The sequence below is a fragment of the Fukomys damarensis genome, unplaced genomic scaffold, assembly GCF_012274545.1.
Source record: "Fukomys damarensis isolate Sample0158 unplaced genomic scaffold, DMR_v1.0_HiC HiC_scaffold_30, whole genome shotgun sequence".
In the NCBI taxonomy this organism is placed as follows: Eukaryota; Metazoa; Chordata; class Mammalia; order Rodentia; family Bathyergidae; genus Fukomys; species Fukomys damarensis.
In genome coordinates, this window is record NW_022900942.1 from 17,175,111 (window position 1) to 17,192,013 (window position 16,903).

Here is a 16,903-nt window from a genome sequence, read left to right on the forward strand (position 1 = left end):
GGATTGAACTTGGGTCCTTGTGCTTGCAAGGCAGGCCACCGAACCGCTGAGCTAAATCCCCAGCCTTCTCAAATATCAATTTGTTAAGGATGTGATGGTTTTATAATTCTTATTTCAATTATCACATATGATTTATAAAATGAGTGTTTCTGCTACATAATTCTCCTTCTTTGCTTTGTTATGATCCAAGATGTTCTCTTTTGTCATTGTCTTTCTATTTTAGTAATTTCCTATGGCCAATTTTTAAGAATAAGTCTGTCTGCTAATCATGTTTTTTGGTTTTTTTATTTTTCTTTTCTATGATTCATTCCGATTTCATTCATGAAGAATTGCTTCACCGGGCGTATAATTTTCTGTCTTGGTGGTTCTCGGCATTCATCACTTCAAAATGTGCCAGCTATATGGACGTTTCATAGCTTCAACGAGAAATTGACAAGTTGAGGCTACTACCCATTAGAAAATACCAACCATCAAAAAAGACAAGAAAATCTTTTAAAAAGTGCAAAGAAGATATAAAAAATAATATAAAGCTACAGTAATTGAAACAACAGGATATTGGTGCAAAGAGAGACAAATATATTAATAGAAAAATCCAAATACAGACGCACATCTAATTCGCTATGGAAAATTATTTTGTCCTTTATAGCACAAAGTGTCATCTCAATCATTCATCCATATATGAAATGTGGTTAAAAAATATGGGAGTCCTTAATTTTTAAAAAATTACAGTAAAAGAATTGTTGCCATTACCCCACACACCCACCCACCCACATACACACATATACTGCCCTTCACTGTGAATACACATCCTATTTTTCTGGCCACTTTCTGAAGGAACTATTGAACCACTTCTTCATGATTATCTTTAGTTATGCTTTGATAATTTGCTTTGATGTCCTAAATGCATTCAAAATGTTTATCTTTCACGGTCATTTTCAGTCTGAACAAGAATCGGAAATCACAAAGCGCCATATCCAATGAACAAGGTAAATGAGGACGCATTACAAGTCTGCCCTTGGGAGTCTGCCTTTAGAGTCTTTAGACTGCCTTGTGTGTCTGGATTCTGCAGCAGCATTCATCTTATTTTTAATCTCAACTTTTAAAGATACTCTCTAAAGAGGGCTTCCAGAACTCCTTCAGCAAGTGGCAATGATAGTGGGATAAGTATGTTCAAAGCAAGGGAGAGGACTTTGAGGAGAATTCATGTCAATATGGATTTTACTATAAAACATTTATAAAATGTAAACATTCACTGTATATTTATCAACCTTTGTAGAACCACTATATCATATGTAAAAATTATCAATTGCTAAACGCACTGGCTTAAAAGTGTGATACAAAACAATAAATCACCTAGAAGTTAACTATGCTAGTTGAGAAAAATTACTGATGACATTACAGTTAACAGATTTCTAAACAGGATACAAAACATCAACCACAAAGGAAAACATTTAGAAATTGAAGTGTGTTTGAAGATAAGAATTTCTGTTTATGAAAAGATACTGTCAATGGAATAAAAATCTAAACAATACCACGGGAGAAGGTATTAGTCATGCATGTATCAATTCCAGACACATAGTCACAAGTTGGCAAGAAGAAGTTAACATGATTTTTAGATAATAGCAACAGTCTTGAAAATGTATTTGTGAAAGATGATATTCACTGTCAATAAGCCATGTGGAATGTTCTTATATTCTCTGTTACTAAGAAAATTAAAATTAAAATCACAATGAAAACCAACTCATTAGATCCATGCAAGCCTTATTCCTAATAGCTCAAAATTAAATGTTATCCATTGTTTAAAAAATGGATATAAACTTTTTGTCATAATCATGACCAGAATGTTATGTAAAAATGTTGATGAACTGTTACACTACATGAATGAATTTCACAAAGTGCTGAATTTTAAAAGCTTGAAGAAAATAATACATTTTGCATGTTCTCATTTATTACAAGCTTAAGAGGAGGAATAATTATGCATGATTGACAATAGAATACTGTTCACCCATTGATAGAATGATAATGACAGGAATAAGATGTGAAAGAGGCTTCTAGAATGCTAACAAGATTTTATTATTTTATCTCAGCAATGGCCACATAGGTTTATTCTTTCACAGAAGTCTTTCAGCTGTATGTTTCAATTTACTAACACTGCATTAAACCATTAACATTGAATCTCAACATTTAGATAAAAAGCAGCCAATTGGCAGACTTCTTACAATTATTTCAATCACTACATTTATCCATACTTCTAGCTTTCCAGAAGCTTTCAGATTAGTCAGAAGGATAGACATGTTATATCAAGAAACATCACAGTATAATAATGTGCATTCCATGGAAATACAGGCAGAGTACAAAAGAAGAATTGGAGACAGGACGTGTTCCTCTGGTAATATTAAGGAAGAAAAACATTTCCATCAAAGAAAGGAAAGGAAAACACATGATGTGTATTAGTCCATATTGTTCTTAGCTCTCAGCAAATTACAGATCAGCTCTTCTTAAAAGGAGATAAGTTAATCCAAAGGATAGTACTTGCATGAACTCAGGAATTTTTCTTAGTTGCACTGAAACTGTAGATTATTATGGAGAATTTTGAAGCATAAAACATTCCCAATAGATTAACTTGATTACAAGTATAATAAAATATATGTGTATGTATCTAAATTGCAACAAAGTAAGGAGCGTAATTACCTTGAGTTTCTTAGCTTTATGTAACACACTATTTTCTCACAGAATGTAAAAATAACATAACAGGCAATAATATGAGGTTAAATACAGCAGAAGACAGCTTGAACATACCATTCTTCCAAATTAAGGCTGCCAAAATGATTCTTTTTCTACTTAATGCTGCTTTTAGTTATTATTACCAATATTATAATAGTCTATAGCTCATCAGGAGAAATTTTCTACAAGTTCTTTTGCTTTCCCAAGATGTGAAAAGGACATAAGAAGATTACTGTATAGTGAAAAGGACACTGACTTAATTTTTGACCAATTGTGAGACACTAAAGAAGTTAACTTTCCCAGAATTGAGGTTAATAATAAAACAGGAGAGATTGTAACTATTGCATCAGCTTGCCTTGAGAATGTAAATATTACAGCTGTCTCATCAGTTTGCCTTGAGAACATTGTGTATGCATATGTGCAATGTAAACATTCAGTAAATGGTAGCTATTATTTTGTTATTCTTTTAACTATATAAAATTCCTTTTCATATGTGATGAATTTGTAGCTAAAATAAAAACCAGAATGTAAAAAGCATGTGCACACATTTTAATCACTCAAACCTTCAGTGAAAGTAGAAGATATCATTCCAACAACCATCACTTTAAACAATATTCCTTATTTTCCGACTTTCTTTTGGACACTAAAACAAAATGTGTTAAAATGAAATGTTGGACACTAAAACAAAATGTGTTAAAATGAAATCACAGGAAATGAGAATAACAAAATAAAGATAGAACAAGATATAGAAATGAAAATATTTTCATTTGGAATATTTTCAGTTCCAAATTATCTAATCTTATGGGCTTAATAAATAACAAATTGAAATAAACAATGGAAACTGATTTTTCCTTGGTTCCTGTCCAAATAAAATGCATTTTCACACTGGAAAGTTGATCTCTTTTCCTATTTAGTCCCACCCTCAACTTTTAGATTGCACTTATAATATAGTATATATACATAAAGTATATAGTATAGATAAAAAGAAAAAGATCTTCTGCCTTTACAAAATTTTCAGAAAATAAAGTTAATGATAAGCTTTGAAATTAAGTTTTTAACACGTGTATGTATAAAAGGAAGGCTAGTAAATCGTCTCAACAGATGCAGAAAAAGACCTTAACAAGAGCAAACAGCTTTTCATACTTAAAAAAACTGATGAAAATAGGTATGGAAGGACCTTACCTCAAACTGCTAAAAGCCGTATTTGACAAACCCACACTCAACATAATACAAAATGCAGAAAAACTGAAATCTTTCCCTCTAAAATCAAGATAAGGGCTTTTACTCTTACCACGTCTCATCAATATACAACTAGAAGCTTTAAGTACAGCAACCAAGCAAGAAAGATAATTTAAAGGAAATAAAAAGAAAGATTTCAAATTATTTCTATTTGTATACAATATGATCCTTTTCATAGTTTACAACCCAAAATCTCCACCAGAAGACTCTTAGAAATAATTAAAAAATTCAAAAAAGGGATAGAGTACAATATCAACACACACACAAAAATATCAATAACCCTTTTGTAAGCCAAAAACGAACCCAACAAGAAAGAGATCAGGAAAATAATTCCATGCATGATAGCTTCAAAAAAAATTTAAATACCTAAGCAATGAATCTAACCAAGGAAGTGCCCAACCTCTATAATAAAAACTACAGAATGCTGAAGAAAAGTATTGAAGAGGGCATTAGAATATAGGAAGACATCCTCTCCTCCTAAATAGGCAGAAATATTATTCAAATGGCCATTTTACCAAAAGTGATATATGGATTTAATGACATTCATGTTCAACTATCAACAATATTCTTTACAAAATCAGAAAAAAAAATCCTAAATTTTATATGTAACCAGAAGAGAGCCAGAATAGACAAAGCAATCTTAAGTAAAAAGAACAAAGCAAGAAGCATTACAATCCTGGGTTCCAAGTTATACTGTGAAATAATAATAACAAAATCACTATGGTGTAGGGAAAAAAATAGACATGTAGACCAATGGAAAGGACTCAGAAATAATTCATACATGTCAACCATGTGATGTTTGACACGGGTCCAAAAATATCTTAGAAAAAGACAACCTTTTCAATAAATGGTGTTGGAAAAGTTGATTATCCATATGCAGAAGACTGAAATTAGATCCAAATCTCCCATCCTGTGCTAAAGTCAAATAAAATTGGATAAATGATCTAGATTTAAAAACAGAAACTTTGAAACTGCCAGAGAATAACATAAGGTAAACATTTGAAGCCATAGGTACAAACAAGGACTTCTTGAACAGAACTTTAATAACATAAGAAATAATACTGAGATAAATAAATGTGATTGTGTTAAATTAAAGAACTCTTCTCAGTAAAGGAAATGCTCAATAGAGTTAAGAGGCAACCTACAGAATGAAGAAAACTTTTGGCAGGTACTTTTGTGATACAGGTCTCATATTTAGAATTCGTTAAAAAAAAAAAGCCAAAATCATAACACCCTCCAAAAAAAAAAAGTCAATCAAAAAATGGGCAAATAAACAATAGATGATTCTAAATAGAAGAAATATAAATGGGTAATAAACAGATGAAAAATTATTTGTCATATTTAGCCATTAGAGAAATGCAAAACAAAACAACTTTGATATAACATTTATACCAGTAGAATTACCTATAATCAGGGTCACAAAAAACAACAATGCTGGCAAAAATCTGACAGGAAAGAACTCTTCTACATTGTTGGTGGGAATGTAAAATAGTACAATCATTATGGTAATCAATATGGAAATTTTTCAAAAAACTAAAACTAGAAATTCCTTTTGACACAGCTATCTCTCTCCTGAGAATATTCACAAAATAGTTAAATATATCATATGAAGGTTATACATAGATTCCAATGCTTATAGCAACAAAATTAATAATAGATGAGCTCTGCAAAAGCCTAGGAGCTCTACAACAGATAAATGGGTAAAAAATGTGGTATATACACACAGTGAAATATTACTGAACCATAAAGAGTAATTCAATAATGTTGCATACAGAATAAAACCCAAAATATAGATAAATAAAAGACTAAATAAGAGATTATAGAAAATGGGAAGACAGCATTTCCTATTATTGAAAGCAATTATAATAAATAAGACATTATAGAGATAAACAAGAGATTATAGAAAGTAAGAAGGCAGATGTTTTTGGAGATGAAGAAAGGGATTGGGGAAAGGGAGATAGGAAGGTAGGGAAGCAGGATAAAGGGAACTAAAATTGTGAATAACAAATACAGATACTCATCAGCATAAGTTCCTCATCAACACAGGGTCACCACTGGCCTCTGAGTCACCGGATACTCCCTCTGATTATTGCATATACCCAATAAATACTAGTTAGTTCGGAGTGTCTTTTTCTTAGCCCGCTCTGAGGCACTGACCTCCTGGCACCTCATGTACTTTGAAATTATGCAAGTCTTTATTACTTTTCTTTCTTTAGCCCTTGATATCCCCTTTCTAGGCAGTCGGAGGATTGGGTGCCCTCCAATAAAAGTTTGCTATTTCAGAGAAATTGTGAACCATCTTTGTTTCTCATTCTATAGAAATAAATCTGTTATCTTGCATTTTCCCTATGAATTGTAAACACCACCACCCTTCCATTGAAGAAAGCATTTTATTTAGATTTAAGTAGTATGATTCATTGAAAGACATCCTCCAAGTTCAATAAAACATTCTGGCTAATGTGTCCAGTGTCTGGTACTAAGAAAAAAGTTTAGAGAAAAACACAATTATTTGGCCAGCTAAAAATTTCTCCCTCTCAAAAATATGATTGAATGAATGTTTTTCACCCTTTTCCTAGAAATTGGAAAACAAGAAAGAAAGAAAGAAAGAAAAAGTTTGTTGAGAGCCATTCTACATAATTTGGGGGAAAATCATTTCATAATTAAATTATGATTAGGGCTGACTGAGGCCTAATGTCCTTGCCCATGAGCCAGCTGTAGTACGTGGAAACGTAACTCTGTTTTGTCTTCGTCACAGCTGAGGCCTCAGTGGTCCCGTGATGCTATGACACTCAAGGGCAAGGTTACATCAGCTGCAGACATACATCCTGGTTCTTTGAGAGCTGGGTAGTAAGAAGAAAAGGGAGAAATGTTTCACATGGAGAGGGATAAATTCCTTACCAACTTAACTCATCCCACCTAGTATTGTGAGAATATTTTGCTCATCTCGCCGTCCTCATCAAGATCCTCATCAGCATAAGTTCCTCATCAACACAGGGTCACCACTGGCCTCTGAGTCACCGGATACTCCCTCTGATTATTGCATATACCCAATAAATACTAGTTAGTTCGGAGTGTCTTTTTCTTAGCCCGCTCTGAGGCACTGACCTCCTGGCACCTCATGTACTTTGAAATTATGCAAGTCTTTATTACTTTTCTTTCTTTAGCCCTTGATATCCCCTTTCTAGGCAGTCGGAGGATTGGGTGCCCTCCAATAAAAGTTTGCTATTTCAGAGAAATTGTGAACCATCTTTGTTTCTCATTCTATAGAAATAAATCTGTTATCTTGCATTTTCCCTATGAATTGTAAACACCACCACCCTTCCATTTTGTGTAAATCAGAAAGTTATACTTCTCTTACTTTGCATTCATCATCCCCAATATCAAGTGTGTTCATTTTAACTTTTAAAATGTCTTCACTGACTTTTCCTGGCTGCCTTAGACCTAAGTAGCGACATCTCACTGCTAGACTTCTGGAGCAGTTTCTGACTGCCCTCCTTCCAGTTCTACAGTCAACAACTGGAAATAAATTTTATATTTTTTATTTTATCTTTTGCTGAATTCCCTGAAATTGCTTTCACATAATTCTTAGGATCAAGTTCAATGCCTTTGTCACAGGTAAACCAGTCTTATTCCTGTACTCTGCTTCTCTCCTCTTTTTCTGTCCATGTTTCCTCTGCCTGAATACCTAGATATTCTACTTCTCTTTCTATCTGAATTTATCATTTATATATTACAAAAATTCAACTTCTTTATAATGTCAATATTTTATTTCTAAAAGTTAATGCTGTAGAAGGAATATTTCTCCTAAGAACAGTGTAGAAGCACCAGCTTGAATAACATACATTCACACTTCAAAAATAGGAAATGTTTGAATATTCGTTAGGATCTTGATATATTTTCATGTTTTTTAATATTGTGCCTCCTCTGATTTATTCAAAATATTCACCTACTCCATTAATATACAACATCCAAATGAATAACTTCTTCCAAAACAGGTATTAATGCTGTTAGAGTGGTTATTCGAATTCCCTATTCTGTTCTTTAAATACTTTTCTGTTACTTAAACTGGTCTAAGACATGAAAGTTGTTTATACTGATTTATAAGCACTCAATGCAGTAATTATACATTAGCCACAATTTCTGAATAGTTATGCTCAGAACACATGAAGGACAAATCTTTGAAATAAATGTTCTGGTTTAAAAGTAAATTCTGTCACAAATTCACTTTTTAAAATTTGATACTTTCATAGAACAAAATAAAGACAATTTGATATATTAACACACATATTTAAAGATTATTTTGAAATAAAATTATTTAAATATATTTCCCATTAAAATGGTGTTTTTTCCCAATGGAAATATAAAAAGCTGTTTTCCTTTCTGAAAATGTCACCATGACTTATAATTCCTGCAATCTCCTTGTGTTTTCAACAATAAACGTCTTCAACCATTAAAGGTTAAGCACTTGTTGATAAAGGTGAGTGTACAATACTGCAGGCATATATATTCCCTATACAGTTTTATCTCACTCAATATTAGTAGAATTTTATATTTTCAACACAAATGATTGAAAAGGTAACCACTTTCTGTGAGTCAGTCTCATTTCAGTGCATTCAATCCTAACTCAGCCTAACATTTTTTTTCTTCTAGACTAAACCTCACCTCTCTCAGTTTCTTCTCCCACATACTGAGTCAGCTTGCTGTCTCTTAGTAATTTCAACCCATTTCTTGCTTGTGGATACAGCAGAAAAAGGATAATTTCTTAGTTTTCGAACCCTGAATATATTCATTCAAAAAATATTTCTTGAGTGTCTACTATGTGCCAGTTATATCATTCTGAGGGCTGAAGATAAATTAAGATTCAATGGATTTCAATGTCCACAGTCATGGAGCTTATATTTTGATTACTTGTGAAATATGATATTCAGAAAACATTTCAAAAGATAAAACTTTTCCAAAGATTACCCTGTAGCAAGTTATACAGAAGTTAATATTTTAAGTAAATCAAAATTATATTATGAATTAGTTAAAACAAATTATTTTGAATGTGTTGGACAGCCCAATTTAATCAAACCGTATTAACAATAAAATGAACTTAAACTAACTGTATTTTGGGAGTTTATCTAATGTCCCAGGTTAGTTTCTCATGTATAACTATTTGCACATTCAGCTCTTATTTATGGAAAATGAAGGAATTTGGGGTGGAGAGAGGACTGAACTTTCTGAAAGTTCTCACAATATTTTATTTAGCCAGCTGCCTCTACTCACCCACCCACGTCAACATGTTCAAAATGTGGTGTGCAAAAATGGAGTTAAGTGCTTGAATACACCAAACTCCTGCAGGTCACATTTAGTCCTTGAATTATATGCCTTTATTAATATAACTTCAGAAGCTATTGAGAGAACATTAACTATTGCTGAATACGGAACTTCCCAAGTTTCATAATTATTCTTAAAATTTGTGATTAATATATTTTGAAATCACAAGGCTACATACTTCTCAATAAGGTAGGGTAAGTTTTAGAAAGAATATTGCACCACTTGTTACTTGAATGAAAAATATAAAAATAGCAGGTAAAATGAGGTTTACATGTAAATAAAAAAATGTTCATTTATAAGTTTATATTGTATTATAATGGTATTAAACCACTTATTTTCTCTTAGGTAACATTTAAATTCATTAAAATTAAAACAAGATCCCAACAATGAATGTCCCTAAAATGTACCAATAAATTTAATTAAAGCTGAAAAAAATTAAAACAAGGAGATATATCAGAGAAAGAATAATTGAGTTATTTAAAACTGAATATTCTTGTATTATGTAACAAAAATAGAAATGATATATAAATCAGTGGTGAAGCTAGAGTTCATGCCACTAGGGCAGTCCTTCAATTTGCCAACCCCAACATATCTGAATATGTTTACTTTTTTTAAAATACTGCCCCTAAACAATGTACCTACCTTCCTGGGCCAATTCCCGCTTCAACTCCCCCACCCCACCCCACACTCCAAATAGAATAGATATTTACACAAAGTGATGATTTCTATGTCTCAGTCATTGCCATTAGAATTATAGCATCATTATTATTTATCTTCATTTGTTACAGATAAAAAATTATCAATCACAATCTGCTCTACTATTTTTCAATTTAATGTATTAGAAACACATAATCAGATTTCAGATATGTCATTTGCAAAAACACAACATGATGATTGTGCAATGTAAAAGCTACTTGTAACAATGAAATAAACTGGATTTTGATGGATAATTCATTTATAAGATTTTGAAGAAAAGGCTTAATGTCTTAATACAATATAAATGTTAGATTTTTATTTGAAGATTGGTTGTTATAAATATTAGTGAAACTTTTTCCTGGTATTAATTCTTGTGCAAGTTTTCTTCATTTTAGTTAAAACAAGTTAATAATTTATTTAGACATAAAAAAACTCCATCTTCCCAAGGTTTTTGGTTTTTGTTTTTGTTTTTTGTTTTTTTTTTTTTTGTGGTACCGGGTATTGAGCTCAGGTCCTTGCACTTGCAAGGCAGGCCACCGAACCGCTGAGCTAAATCCCCGGCCCTGTCCCAATCTTCTTTTTAAGTGTTGATATTTCTGGTTTTGATCTTTAACAGGAAAAAATAAACACCAAAAATAATTTAAATATAAAGCAGAATTTTTTTTGGGGGGGTTACCAGGGATTGAACTTGGGTCCTTGCACTTGCAAGACAGGCCACTTAACCACTGAGCTAAATCCCTGGCCATAAAGCAGAATTTTTAACATAATTTCTAATTGATGTGGAATGGTTTTCATTTGTTTTATTTTAACTTGGTTGTTTATTTCTTCAGTAAAGTAATAGGATTTTAAAATGTCAAAATAACAGACAGTAAATGGCCAGTGTTTATTTCTCAAAAGATTTGGCTTTCTAGCCTCTGAAATAGAACATGTAAGCCATATGCAAGGAAAGCTATAGAGTCAAGGATAAGATTAAACTTCTGCTTCTCAAAATCTTGCTGTTATTTAGCCTCCTATTCTGAGTATTTTCTTCAACTCTTTCCCATTCAAACAGCTAACCCCACAATTTTGCGTTTCCTCAAAATCTCTATTTTTACTTTTTGACCTTAAACACCTCATGCTTTCTCAGGTTTATATTCTTCATTTAATTTATAAGAATATAAAGTCTAAGAATTGTATGGATTTACAGAATTTTTATTATTGCCTATTTTTATACCTATCCAAGTTTCCAAATCATGAAGTTTTCTTAAATGATAGCAGACAGATAGCATGTTGGCATAGGTTATTTCAGCAAGCACTATATTTTATATACTTGTCAGTGTCAAGGTAGCATAAATACATAAACATGACATCAGAATTAAATAATAGAACCCAGGGAACACTGATGTACTTGTGACAGTCATCTTTAATAAAAATCATTCAAATTTATATGCATTCATTTACAACAAGGGGATCAATATAATGCTTTATACTGCTCTGTGGTTGCTATGAGCATATTTTCTAACTGCTCATAGTGTTTTGCCTGTGGCCCATGATCATCCAACATGATCACAATCTACCAGATGTATGACCCCTTGAAATGAGGGTAGTCACAATTTGAGATGCTTTGTAAGTATGAAGTAGACCAGTTTTGGAAAATAAAAGTTGTAAAAAGTCTAAGAATTTTATATTTCTTTCATTTTGAAATGATAATATTAACATATTGGATTAAATAAAGTATATTGGAATTTATTTTTAACTATTTAGGGAAGCTACTTTCAACTGCAAATGATGGTTGAAGTATGTTTCTACTAGACAATACAGCTGTAGAGTATAAAAAGTTTGATTTTTCATGGAGAATTTTACAGAAAATATGCTGTGATATTTTTAAGCATGCCTAGGGTGTTTTGGCAGCATCTCTGCACTATCTTATAGAAGTTTCTGGTATGTCCTTCTAATTAGGATGATCACTTGAAACACTATTTGCTTTAATATCTATGCTTTAAAATATATTCCACCAATAATGAAAATGCACACGAGAGCAGCTCCAGCTGTCAGGTAAATGTAGTGAGCAGGACATTTTTATTCCCTGTCATACGATCATATGATGCAGAAGAAGTGACACTGCACTACTCACATCAAAGCAAAGTAGACATCACTCAAAAAACTGAATGTGTCTCCTCTACATTCTTATTTAATATTGACAATTATCACTAAAATGTATTTAAAGCTGTTTGGACAATAAGGAAAAATGGTTGAACTTAAAAATATATGTGATTGTTAAAATATTGGCTGTATTATAAATCAAAGCAGAATAATATTGTTTCATTTTTCCTGAACATTATTGATAAATATAATTTTATTTCATTGGGAGCAAATGAATAAACACTAAAAATAATTGTGGACTTACAATTTGCTAAATATAAAAAAATCCATCTTAATCTCATCCCTGCCTAAAGATCTTTCACCAGCACAATTTTTAGGACCAATCAAAACATGATATAAATCAAGACAAGGAAAGTGGATAAGATCCTTGACATGATAATAGATTCTTGGCATGGGAATGAGTAACCAAATGTAACTAGTGAATTCAATTGTTACTTAACTGGTAAAGTACCAAAGGAGTTGAATGTCTTTTCCAAAACGAAAATTTAAGTTCCTTACCATACCAGTATTTCTTCCCATATTAAAGAGAAATACCACTCTTACTACCTCTTGCTATTTTCTAGGTAACTCTTTCTTTGACCCTATGTGGAGCTCCTATTTACTTCTTTGCAGTTCCTCATTTATTTCATACCTCCTCTCCTCCCTATTCTATACTCCATTATTAACAAATTTGCCTCAGGATGCATAGCATTTTGTCCGCCTTGTTTGCTTTCAAAACTCTAACTCTAATACCTGCACCTGAGCATCTGATCATAATTGAAGAAAATATGTCGTTTGATCTCACTTCGAATTCTTGATGTTGAACCTCAAAGGGACCCTAACTACTACTGCCAAGTCAATTCTATCCCATTTCTCACACAAATTCACTGCCCACTCTGCTAAGCTTCACACATTTTTATCTTTAAACTTATGTCTTCCTCATCTCTGCTGATAAACATATTTTGTCTTTTTCTATTTTTCTTAAAAAAAATAAGTGATCTGAAGACAATTGACTATCAGTCTCATAGATATCCATACAGCCTACCTTTTTAGATGGAGGTTTTGTCCATTCCTTACAGGCAAACTTCCAGTTTATATGGTGCATCTACTCTCCTCCAAGCTACTGGATGGAATGGCTACTACAAATATATTCTTTCCTCTCTAACTCATCAATGTATGCCTCTCTCTTACAGCATTCCCACTCTGTACTCATTGACATTTTCATTCATTAAAGTATTTCTTTTGTGACTAATAATTCAATAAAAATTAGTTCTGAAATTTCTCTGGGAAATCAAAAAGTATATTTTCTGAATAAAAAATTCAAAAAATGAAATAGTTAAAAGCATGTGTTGAATATGAGAAGAGTCAATTTAAATATAAAAGCCACTCCTTCTTTGCAGTATCAGTTTTTTCTCTCTAATGCCAAAGGAAATAATGGACCACCCGGAAGAAGCGTGATACATTTAGATTTACAGATTTATAGAATACTGGAATTGATCTTTAGAGTATTGTCTTACCACCTTCTCCCTGAATCTTATTACTCCTAGGACTATTGCAATCCATTCTCCTTAACCTCCATCAGATTCACATTTTTAAATACCATTACAGCATAGTCGAAATGGATCTGGAGCCAAAAAGCCTTGTTTGGAATTCTGGTTATAGAACTAATTGTATCTGTGGTTTTATGTAAATCATTTAACTGAAGGTGATGTGTCTTTGTGTTAAAATGAAGATAATGTGTAAACCAACTTCATTTTGATTCACATCTATCAAAATTGTGGCTATGTACATCAATTATTTTACAATCTTGTACATAAGAAATGCTATTTTGTGTTGGCAGAATGGTGAAACAAATGTTCCTTCTCTTTTCAGGAACTTACAGTTGCCCCCACTGTATGACATAAAATAGCAAAATTACTCTGTGGGTGAATTTTAAAATGTTCCCCAGTTTTTTTCCTTCTTTTGTCTATTGAGCATAGTATCTGCTACCCACAAAAGTGATTTTTGTGCTCCGATCACATAGATTACTCACTATAAATCCATCCTTTTTGTTAATTCATGCCTCATAACCCTTGATGACAACTGCTTTTACAAAGTAAGAATTCTCTACTTGCTTTCAGCAACTACTCGTTTCACTAATTTCCCAGTATTCAGCTGAGGCGGTTGAACTTCTTTCAAAGCCACTTGAATTTCTCTAGCACTAATAAGCCTACTATAAAGAGAATTTGTAAAGCTTTTGACATAATTCAATTAATTTTATAACTTTTTTTTTAAATATGTGGCACTTCTTCATGTAGAAGAAATTATTTTTCATATGCTTAAGAATCATAGTGTTATCTCTGTGGCTCTAATACTTAGATGAAACATAAATTAGAGGCCACACTGATAGTGGGATTCAAGAAACTGAGTCCAAGAGATTAAGCAACTAATATATGAATATTGCCAATGAGAGATAATTAAATATTATTTAACAAGAGAACTATTTTTAAAGTTTTTGGAAACTAAAGCAATTCATATAAATTATTTTTCTTTATCTTCAAATAGGTTTACTGATACATTAATACATTTTTCAAAATCACACAAAACATACAAATATTGTCTCACTAGCTTATCAAGATTCGTTTCCAATTTAATGTTTTCATGAAAATATACAAAAAGTTAGAATTCAAAAGTATTATATATATACAAGTCAATTTTATGGACAAGAAGAAGATTTATTAACAACAAAATAAGAAGACATTCAAAATTTTAATACTCCCGCAAAAAAATTTAGCAAAATTATTCATATGATTTTAGAAAACATAAAAAAATACCAGTTTTGATGTAAATAAGGTTATAAAGATAGATCATTATGTAGTTTGATGCCATATATTAAATACTTGTAATTGTATAGGTATATATTTAACAGACTTATCCACTCACTACTCATTTAATTATTTATTTTTGCAGAAAACATAAGTGCTTCCCAATTGTTTTCCAAGATTTTTATCTTAAGTTTCATAGCATTTCTATACACTATATAGTTCTATAGTTTTACCCTGTGTTTCTGTCTCCTCCACAATATGAAGGTAAAATAAAAATTCAATACTAGTACCACATTTAAAGTTACTAATAACAATATTTCAGTATGAAAACTCTCAAAATGAAAAGTGTATAGACTTTGTATGATAATTTCACTATTATTCTAAAATAAACTTTACTTCCAACACACTAATTCATATTCGTATGGAATTAGAAAGTTAAGGTTCCATAGCAACATGTTCTATTACTGTCAAAACAGAGTTAAAATTCTTGCCTGCATTTTTTTAGTACAGTAATTTTTAAAGGCAGAAAATATATGACAAACTGTCAGAGTAAATAACACCCACAGTGAAAAAATGGAAGACGAAGGGAAGAAATCAAGTCCATTTTAAAAGAGACTTTTAAATCTTACTTCCCAGACCAAGGGTAGATTTGCTCTACATCTTGAAAGCAACTGTCTTTTTCTTTGCTCTGAGAACAACACATGTTCTTCTCCAACAGGAAAGTATAAAAATGAAACAGAAAACCACAGGGTTATGAAATACTCTTACCCTCCGGACTTGCAGGGCTGCTCCAGCTTCTCACTTGTAGACACATGTGTAAACAACAAAGTTTCCTGAATTCTCTTCTCATTTGTGCAGCTCCAGGGTCCTGGCCAGCAGGATTATTCCAGCATTAAGTACGCTCTACGCTAAATCAAAAAGCACTCCCATTGGTTATGAAGCTTTATCAAAGCCAGTACCACAACACCCTCTTTGGATTACAAATGAGTTAACCAAAATAAAACCATTTTACTGTTCACTAAATATTAAGTAATGTGTTATCTAAAGCTTCCCAGACAACCCATTTGAAACAATGTGTTCCAACTGGAAAAGGAAGAAAATACCCACTTTTTCATCTACTCATACACTTAGCATTTTATAACAAGAATTTATAATAGAAAAAACTAAAACAAAGATGGCAAAATAAAAATTATCACAGCACTGCTCTGTAAATATTTACAGGGAAATTATAGTGCAATTCACAGGAACAATAACAAATATTGGATCAATTTGATCTGTAATAGAGCACCAAGACAGATTATATTCAATAAAATATCACAATGTACAAATCATAATACAAAATATTGGATGTCAGTTCTTTGATCTCAGTCCTTTTGGCAGAAATTGTGAGCTTCAGTCTCACTGGGCCCCTGAGCGAGCTCTCTGGCCTCTTGGGTGGGTGAGGGGTTGATGTTTTCTGATAACAATAAGCTGTGGGAAGCGTTCTGATGAAAGGTAGTGGTAGAACACATACAAAAGAGATTTTTCCAAATTGAAACTAATAACACGGCCTAAAAGAAAAGGTCAAAGGCAACACAATCAACAAGTTTCTTGTAAGTGACATTAAATTATATAAGAGCATTTGAAAGTTATGTAGTAAACACCTTCAAATTATTTTATGCTCCTCCACTTTTTACTTTGGGGGATTATTCTCAACTGAATAACATTTTCTCATTGATTTCCACTTAAGATCAACCATTCTTTCTTATTTCTCCATGCAATGGAAAAGGTGAACACTCCTTCATATAAAGCCAACGAACTCTTTTAAGGTTATTTTTCTCCCTTCTATCTTTGAACTCTCTTTCCTCTGGATTTTTCGAATGAGTTGTTAAATATCATAAACTCTTCAGTCAGTTTCACTTATGCCAATGAACTTCATTTGTTATTAGGTCACTTTTCACTTATACTATTTTTCTTTCCATCCTGGTGAAATGATTAAAAAGCTCTTCCCAAGTCAGTAA

General features: G+C 32.0%; 1 protein-coding gene across 1 annotated transcript in view; it reads right to left on the reverse strand.

The window, feature by feature from the left end:
* Positions 1-15,779, reverse strand: part of Ccdc102b (coiled-coil domain containing 102B) — a 121,915-nt gene extending 106,136 nt beyond the window's left edge. The window contains exon 1 of the mRNA XM_010607290.2: positions 15,672-15,779. The gene's annotated coding sequence lies outside the window, so the exon portion shown is untranslated. The remainder of the gene's footprint in view (positions 1-15,671) is intronic.
* Between the last annotated feature and the right edge of the window lie 1,124 nt (positions 15,780-16,903).